Source organism: Gossypium hirsutum, chromosome A13 (assembly GCF_007990345.1).
Source record: "Gossypium hirsutum isolate 1008001.06 chromosome A13, Gossypium_hirsutum_v2.1, whole genome shotgun sequence".
Lineage (NCBI taxonomy): Eukaryota > Viridiplantae > Streptophyta > Magnoliopsida > Malvales > Malvaceae > Gossypium > Gossypium hirsutum.
In genome coordinates, this window is record NC_053436.1 from 66,086,384 (window position 1) to 66,093,756 (window position 7,373).

Genomic DNA, 7,373 nt, shown 5'->3' on the forward strand with positions numbered 1-7,373 from the left:
GAGAATCTAAATAAAACAGAATGGGAAGAGCTTGATGAAAAGGCTTTATCTGCAATCCAGTTATGCCTCACGAATACGGTATTGCAGGAGGTATTGATGGAGAAGACCTCTCTGCCTTGTGGAAAAGGTTAGAAACTCTTTATGCGACTAAGTCTCTAGCTAACCGTTTAGTGTTGAAACAACGTCTATTTACGTTTCGCATGAACGAAGGTGAGCTTCTTAGAGATCACATCAGTCAATTCATTACTCTTTTAAATGATTTAAAGAATGTTGAGGTTCATATTGACGATGAAGATCAGGCTATGCTATTATTGTGCTCTTTACCCCCTTCATACAAGTCTTTCAGGGAGACCCTGATTTATGGCAGAGACAAACTCTCGTTCGAAGATGTGAAGGGCCATTTGTTGAGTAGAGACAAACTCGACAATGAGCTTCATTTGGATAGCAAGACAGATAGGCAAGCTTCCGTTTTGGTAGCATCAAAGAAACGAGATAAAAGGTGTCACTATTGTAAAAAGTTAGGTCACGTCAAAGCAGATTGTTATAAACTGCAAAATAAAAATGCTGTTGAGAGTAACGAGGAAGATGTAGCTGGTGCTAATTTGGCCGATGAAAATGGGGATGATTTCTTGTTAGTGTCAACAAGTGATAACACCAAGCTCACGTCCGAATGGATCCTAGATTCAGGATGTTTTTCCACATGTGTACCAATAGAGAACGGTTCTCCACATACAGTTTGATTGAAGGTGGAGTTGTGCGCATGGGAAACGATTCATCTAGTAAGGTAATTAGTATTGGTACTGTTAAAATTAATATGCACGATGGGACGATTAGGACACTCTCAGATGTCAGGTATGTACCTGATTTACGAAACAATCTCATCTCCTTAAGTATTTTAGACTTGAAAGGATGCAAAATCAACATCGAGTCGAGCGGTATTAAAGTATCTCGTGGAGCTCTCATTTTGTTAAAAGGTAAAAGAACCGGCAGTCTTTATATTCTAGAAGGTTATACAGTGACCGATGAAATCAGACGTCCCTCGTCCGTTACGGTGTTGAAGTCAACTTGTTTGGAGCGGAGGCAACTTGGTCATAGAATGGAAAAAGGTATGACTGTTTCGTTGAAGAGAGGTTCTCTTTTGGATGCAGGTTTTGAAAAGTTAGGGCACTGTGTTCGTTAAAATCAGACCCGGGTTAGTTTTGATTTGGCAGTGTACAAGTCGAAAGCTAGAAGTCTTCCAGTTTCTAAGCACAAATTTGACTCAATTAATTCCCTGCATAGTTCAAGATAGGCTCGTGGCGGGCTTTGGCAAAGATGGCGTTGTGGAAATATGAGTTAAGGTGGAGATTTGTTAAATATGACTCCTATTTTCAGTCAAATTTGAAAAATAGTCTTTCAGTTAAACTCTGTTTACTTGTTTCAATCAAACACTAATTAGTTTAGATTATTTTATTATTATTTGATCTATGAATTTAGCTTATAAATAGGCTCTTTTACAACCTTAGAAAATACACCCATTAGAGATTAGAACTCATAACACATTTAGAGAATTTTATGTTTACGTTTTGTGGGTTCTTTTTTTTTCGAGTTTTCGGGGTTTAGTTTTTATCTCCATCTTTTGTACTCTTCGTTCTTTTGCCATTATAGTAAAATTATCTTTGGCCGTGGTTTTTTATCCTCTTTGGAGGGGTTTTTCACGTTAATTTTGTGTGTTCAATTTCTCAATTTATTCCGCTATTTTCTTGTTCGTTGCTTAATCGGGTTGAAATCCTAACACTTATATTATCTTAAATTATATTATGCAAAGAATAAAATTAAATATATTATAAAAAAATTATAATCATTTTTGAATGATTATTATAATATTTTCTTTCCAATAATTAAATAATTAACCATATATTAAAATTTATTTAAAAATAAATTTGTATACATTAAATATAAGTATTTTGACTTTGATGTTTTAAATTGCATTCATATTGTTGGCATGTAATTTTTTTTATTTAAATTACTCTAACATTTTGGTTATTTTTTTAGGTATAGAATGAGAGGTTGCATTTCTTTGAAAATAATTTGGTGGCATTGATTAAGCAGCCTATCAAGTGATAAAAAGAAATTAATTAAATTAAAATTTTTTCTTGGCCCAATTATCCATTAGAAAATTTAACTTGTATGAATCGATATTGGTTTAATACTAATAATGACAGCTGTTTTAGTATGGTAACACTACAACAGAACAGGTTTACCGTGACACCTTTTTTTACTTAGCACGACGCAAAAAAGATTGGCATAGGCCATATCGACGCTTCTGAAAACATTGTTTATAATTCCATTGGCATAGGTGTCACGACGCTTATGAAAAAAACGTTAGTATAATTCAGCATAGCCCAACCTTTATCGAAGGGTTGGTAAAGACCTAGTCAAGGTCAACCTTTAAAAAAGGTTGAGATAGGAGTGTCGAAACCATTTTTAGTTTTGAAAAATGGGGATCGACTTTAAAATGAAATATGGAGTCGCCACCAATCCTTTTGTTTAGGTGTGATCGGATCACCTAATAAAACATTTTGTTTTATTTAAATATTGATTTTGGCCTACGAAATTTAAGAAAACAGGTTCGGGAGTCGGTTACATACGAGGAATCGCAACGCCCAAAATTCGTACCTAATTGATTAATTAATATTCTAATATCAAAACTTTGAAAAAAATTTAAAATACAATCCCATTTAAAAATGTTTGAATAACTCGAGTTAGAATTTAAGATTCACTCGTTCCGAAGGAATAAAATACCATATCCGGTACGTTAGGATACTACATTTTAAACCCTTAAAACCGAGATCATCTTATGATTTCCAAAACATGCAATTAAAAGGATATTTGGCGATTTGGTCAAACAAAAAAATCGAAACCCAGCACGTTAGGGCACGATTTCTTGAATTTCCAAACACAAAATATTGCCTTGTTTTTTTGAGAAACTTTCAAATAGGAGCGATTATAAAAACAGACTTGAAATACATTCATTTGGTTTGTTTGAAGTAAAGAAAACGAAATGTTCAATTTTAGGCAAATAAGTTGGCAATCTCAATCATAATACAATACACAAAAATGAAAGACAAAGTAACAAATATGTAAAATATACATGGATAACATACTATACAAATTATTGACGATAATATAAAGATACAAATGTAGTCAAAACACACCCAATGATAATAATCTTACAACATACCCTACTTAACATTTCTAAATAAAGACTAATGAATAAAAAAAATTAGACAATGAAACAAAAAAAAACTTTTAAGAGGTAATGAGTAGTGTTAAAACAAATAATGTAAAAGAAGATAAATTTGGCATTTGTCAACTTAAAAAAAACAATTTAAAAATAAATTACATGTATATAAACAAATAATACATGCAAAAATTTGAAATAAACCATAAAATAAATAATACATAAAATGTAAAGTATAAATGAATTTCAAAATAAGTATTATAAGAAGAAATTTGAAATTAGTGCTATACAAAACAATTTAAAACTAAATAAATACAATACAATACAAATTATGTAAATAAAAATAATAATATAAAATTTTAAAACAAATAATGTACATGTTAGAAAGTTTTAACATAAATGAATTATATAAATACAATTATATAAAAATATACAAAAGAATATATATGAATAACAATCTATATAATATGAAATCAATGATCATACAAAATAATTTGGATCAAGATTTATTTATAATTTAAAATAAACAAAATATAATTTAAAATTTGGTACTTAAAAAAATAAATGATATACATAAATAGATTTAAAAGAAAAGATATATAAACATATTTGAAAGGGAAATTAAATAAGTAATTTAATATAAATTATGCATATATATAAATATCAATGTATGAAAATAAATATCATATAAATCTTTAAAACATAGAATTTTATAAGAAAAAATTTTAAAATAGACAAATTATAAAATAAACAAAATTTTTTAAAAAAAGGAAAAAATATATACAAATGAAAGTATAAAATAACAAACTAGAACAATGCAAAATTGGTAAAATAGTTCATGATAACATGTTAAACAATCTCTAAAAGATGAATAATAAATAAATTTAAAAAATAAAAGAAAAAAATAAATTGAAATAAAAAAAAAACTCAATTGAAATAAAGATAAAATCAAAAGGACAATTTATAAACGAATAAAGCTATTAAAACAACATTGAGGACCGAAATACGATGCGCGCAAACTCTTGGGGATTAAAAACGCAATTGTCCCAAACCCCTGAACGCATCGTTTAGACGCGGACTAAATTGAAATGGCACACAAATTCCAGGGAAAAATAAGGAAATACAAAAGAAATAGAAATAGGGCTCAATCAAGTGACAGCGCGAAAGGGAGGGACCAATCGCGCAAATATCCTTTCACCGCAGAAACATGCGGATCCTGAGGGTATCGGGTCGGGTTGAAACGGGTAGCACTATACGACACCGTTTTGAAGCCATTGCAATAGGCTCTAAACGGCGACGTTTTATGTCCTTTATAAAAGCCAAAACAAAGTAAAAAAAAAACATTCGGCCGTCACTCATGAATCAAAACCCTAGCCCCCTTTTGATTCTCTTCTTGGTCGATCCTAAATCCCTCCTCTTAAACGTCGATCCGCCACCATAAATGGTGACTAGCAGATTTGAGCTTTGAGGGTTGCCATTTTTAGCCCTGAAATCCCTTTTATGCCTCGATTTCAACGAAGTAGAAGGAATCCCATGGCATATTTGTAAGGTAAGACTTTCGTTTTCTTTTTGTTTTCAAATGAATCAATGAAAGACCAAAGGAAATAGAATCGAAAAAAAAATCAAAAACTTAAGAAAATTCGAATCAGAAATCACCTTTCAAAAATTTTTGAGTGATGTATATTCGTCTGTATGCACAAATTTTACACTGATTATTTCTGGCTTTTTATAGCCGAATAAAGAAAATGAAATTACAAAACTATTTTTCTTTTTTCTTTTATCTTTCTCTACTGTATTTGTTGCCATTATTTATTTCTTTCCACAGGTAAGGAGGTCGTACGAAGAGGGCTACAGACGTGGCGGGGCTGTTCGTGGGAACTGCAACATGGGGAAACCTAGGGTTTCCAAAAGATTCAATTTGCCCGAGCCATTTGGGCCAATCTACCTTTGGGCCTCTGTAATTGGGTCTGTTTTAGATTCTCATCAATTGGGTCGGGTTTCAATTGGGTTAGAAATTTGTATTTCGGGATAGGATTGAGCCTTATTCTTATTTGTGAAGTGGGTTTTAGAATTTGGGCTTCAATTAATATTTGGGTTTGTATTTATGGACTGTAAACAATTTTAATTTTTATTTCTAGTTTATAATTTATATTTTGGTTTTCATATTTGGTTTATTCCTTTATTGTAAATAAATCTAAAGGCCCAGGAAAAATGAGGCTTCTACAAGGAGGAAATAGACAACCCAAAAAAGGTCATGATAAAGCATTCATATGCTGACTTTTAAAAGTCGGCATAGTACAAAAAGAGTCGTCTTAGGCTTTTCATATGGCAACACTTTTATATAGTTGGGAAAGATATAACAAAGTCGGTATAGTGTTGGACAAAGTCGATTCTTATTTAAGCGTTGCCTTAGGCATGCATATCCCAACCCTTATACGAAGAGTTGGCCAAAGCATATGTTGGTAGGTCTATACCGGCACTTAGGAAAGTGTTGGCCCAAAAATGTCACCTTAGGGCTATTTTATTATAGTGTCAGGATTCAAATGTTGTAACGCCCTGAATAATTAATCTTGTTTCTGTGAATTTTGACATAAATGAGTATATGTTTTAGTGGTTAAGTGTTTTGGGTGTGTGTGAGGTCTTGGGTCCAAGTCCTACTCTCTGGAAAATTCTATTTTTTTTATCTAGGTCTTATCCCTGTTAGGTGGGCTTATGTAATATTGTTTGTAAACTTATATCATAATGAGCTTGTTGGTTCAAATGGTAAAAAGCTAACTTGCTAGAGGTGTTGCCTTCAAATCCTTGCACAAGCATGAGTGTTAATTTTTGTTCCGGTTGTCTGTTAGAGGTTCAGTGGAGTTAGGAGTCTGAAGTAGTTGGATGTGTTTAGTGGGGAGGATATTATGGGATGTGGTTGTTAGTGGGGAGTTGGGATACTAATCAAATTGGTTTTTTTTTATTTTATTTTTTATTTTTCTCTCTCTTCCCAAAAATCTGACGTTAGTTTCTGCCTCTCCTCTATTTTTTTTTCTATCGTTTCCATCTTTTTGTCTCTCCTCTACTTCTTTCTTCTCTCTTTCTTTCGTTTTCCTTCAAATCTGTTCACACTTCTTCTGTTCTTCGCGTTGCGCTTTGGATTTTAGTGTTCTTCGTGCAATTTGGGTACTTTTGTCTTTAGGTAACGGTTTCGGTAAGCTGTTTGGATTCACTTTCGTTGTAGTAGCGTAGTGGTGTTGTAGGGAATTTGATTCTCTGTAAACGTATTATGTAGGAGAAGACAGTGAAATGGTGGTTTTCGCTCCAGCGGTCTAATATTCTGTGCCTGTGATCGGGTTTGATAGCGGTAAGTGTGTGCATGTTGCTTGGTTTAGTATTGTTGGATTTGTTATTTGTTTGCTGAAAAGGTGTTTGGTATTCTGTTTTTAAGTTATGGTGGTCTTAGGAGTGGTTTCACATCAAAACCGTGTTGGATGTGTACCTAAAACACGAGAAAATGAGGTTCGACGAAAGCCAAAAAAGGGGATTGTTGGCACCACACGGGCGTGTGCCAGGCTGTGTGCCTGACCGTGTACGATACACAGTCGTGTGATGGTAAAAATGTCGCTATGTAGGCTATATGGGCTAGGCTGAATTAGGTGTGTGGGCTACACGGACATGTAATCCAAAATGCTGAAATTTTCCCTAGAGTCGCATAAGACGTTCCGATCAACTGTGGGTCTTCCGTAGGGTCGGTAAGGGCTAATCAAACCCTAAGCCTTGTGATCTAATAATCTGATATACCGACTTGAGTTAGGTAATCTGATATGTATGTTTGATTGAATGGTAGAAGCATGTATGAGTATTTATATCTATATTTCTATATCTGTATCTGTATATCTGTATCTATATTTTTGTATCAGTATATGGGGTGGGATCTGTTTTTTGGAGGAAGTGTTCTGTGAGGCGACATTTCGCCCTTATTATGGCAGCACAGCTGCATACTATTCTGTTATGTGTTGTTTAGACACTATATGGTGTGTAGGGATGGGTGGGTATTTAAAACCCCACATGGTGTGATGGGATGGTCGGAGATGGTGTGTAGAGGATAGGGGCAGGATTCTGTATATCTAATCTGATTATCTGATTCTGGCATCTGTTTCTATTAAGGACT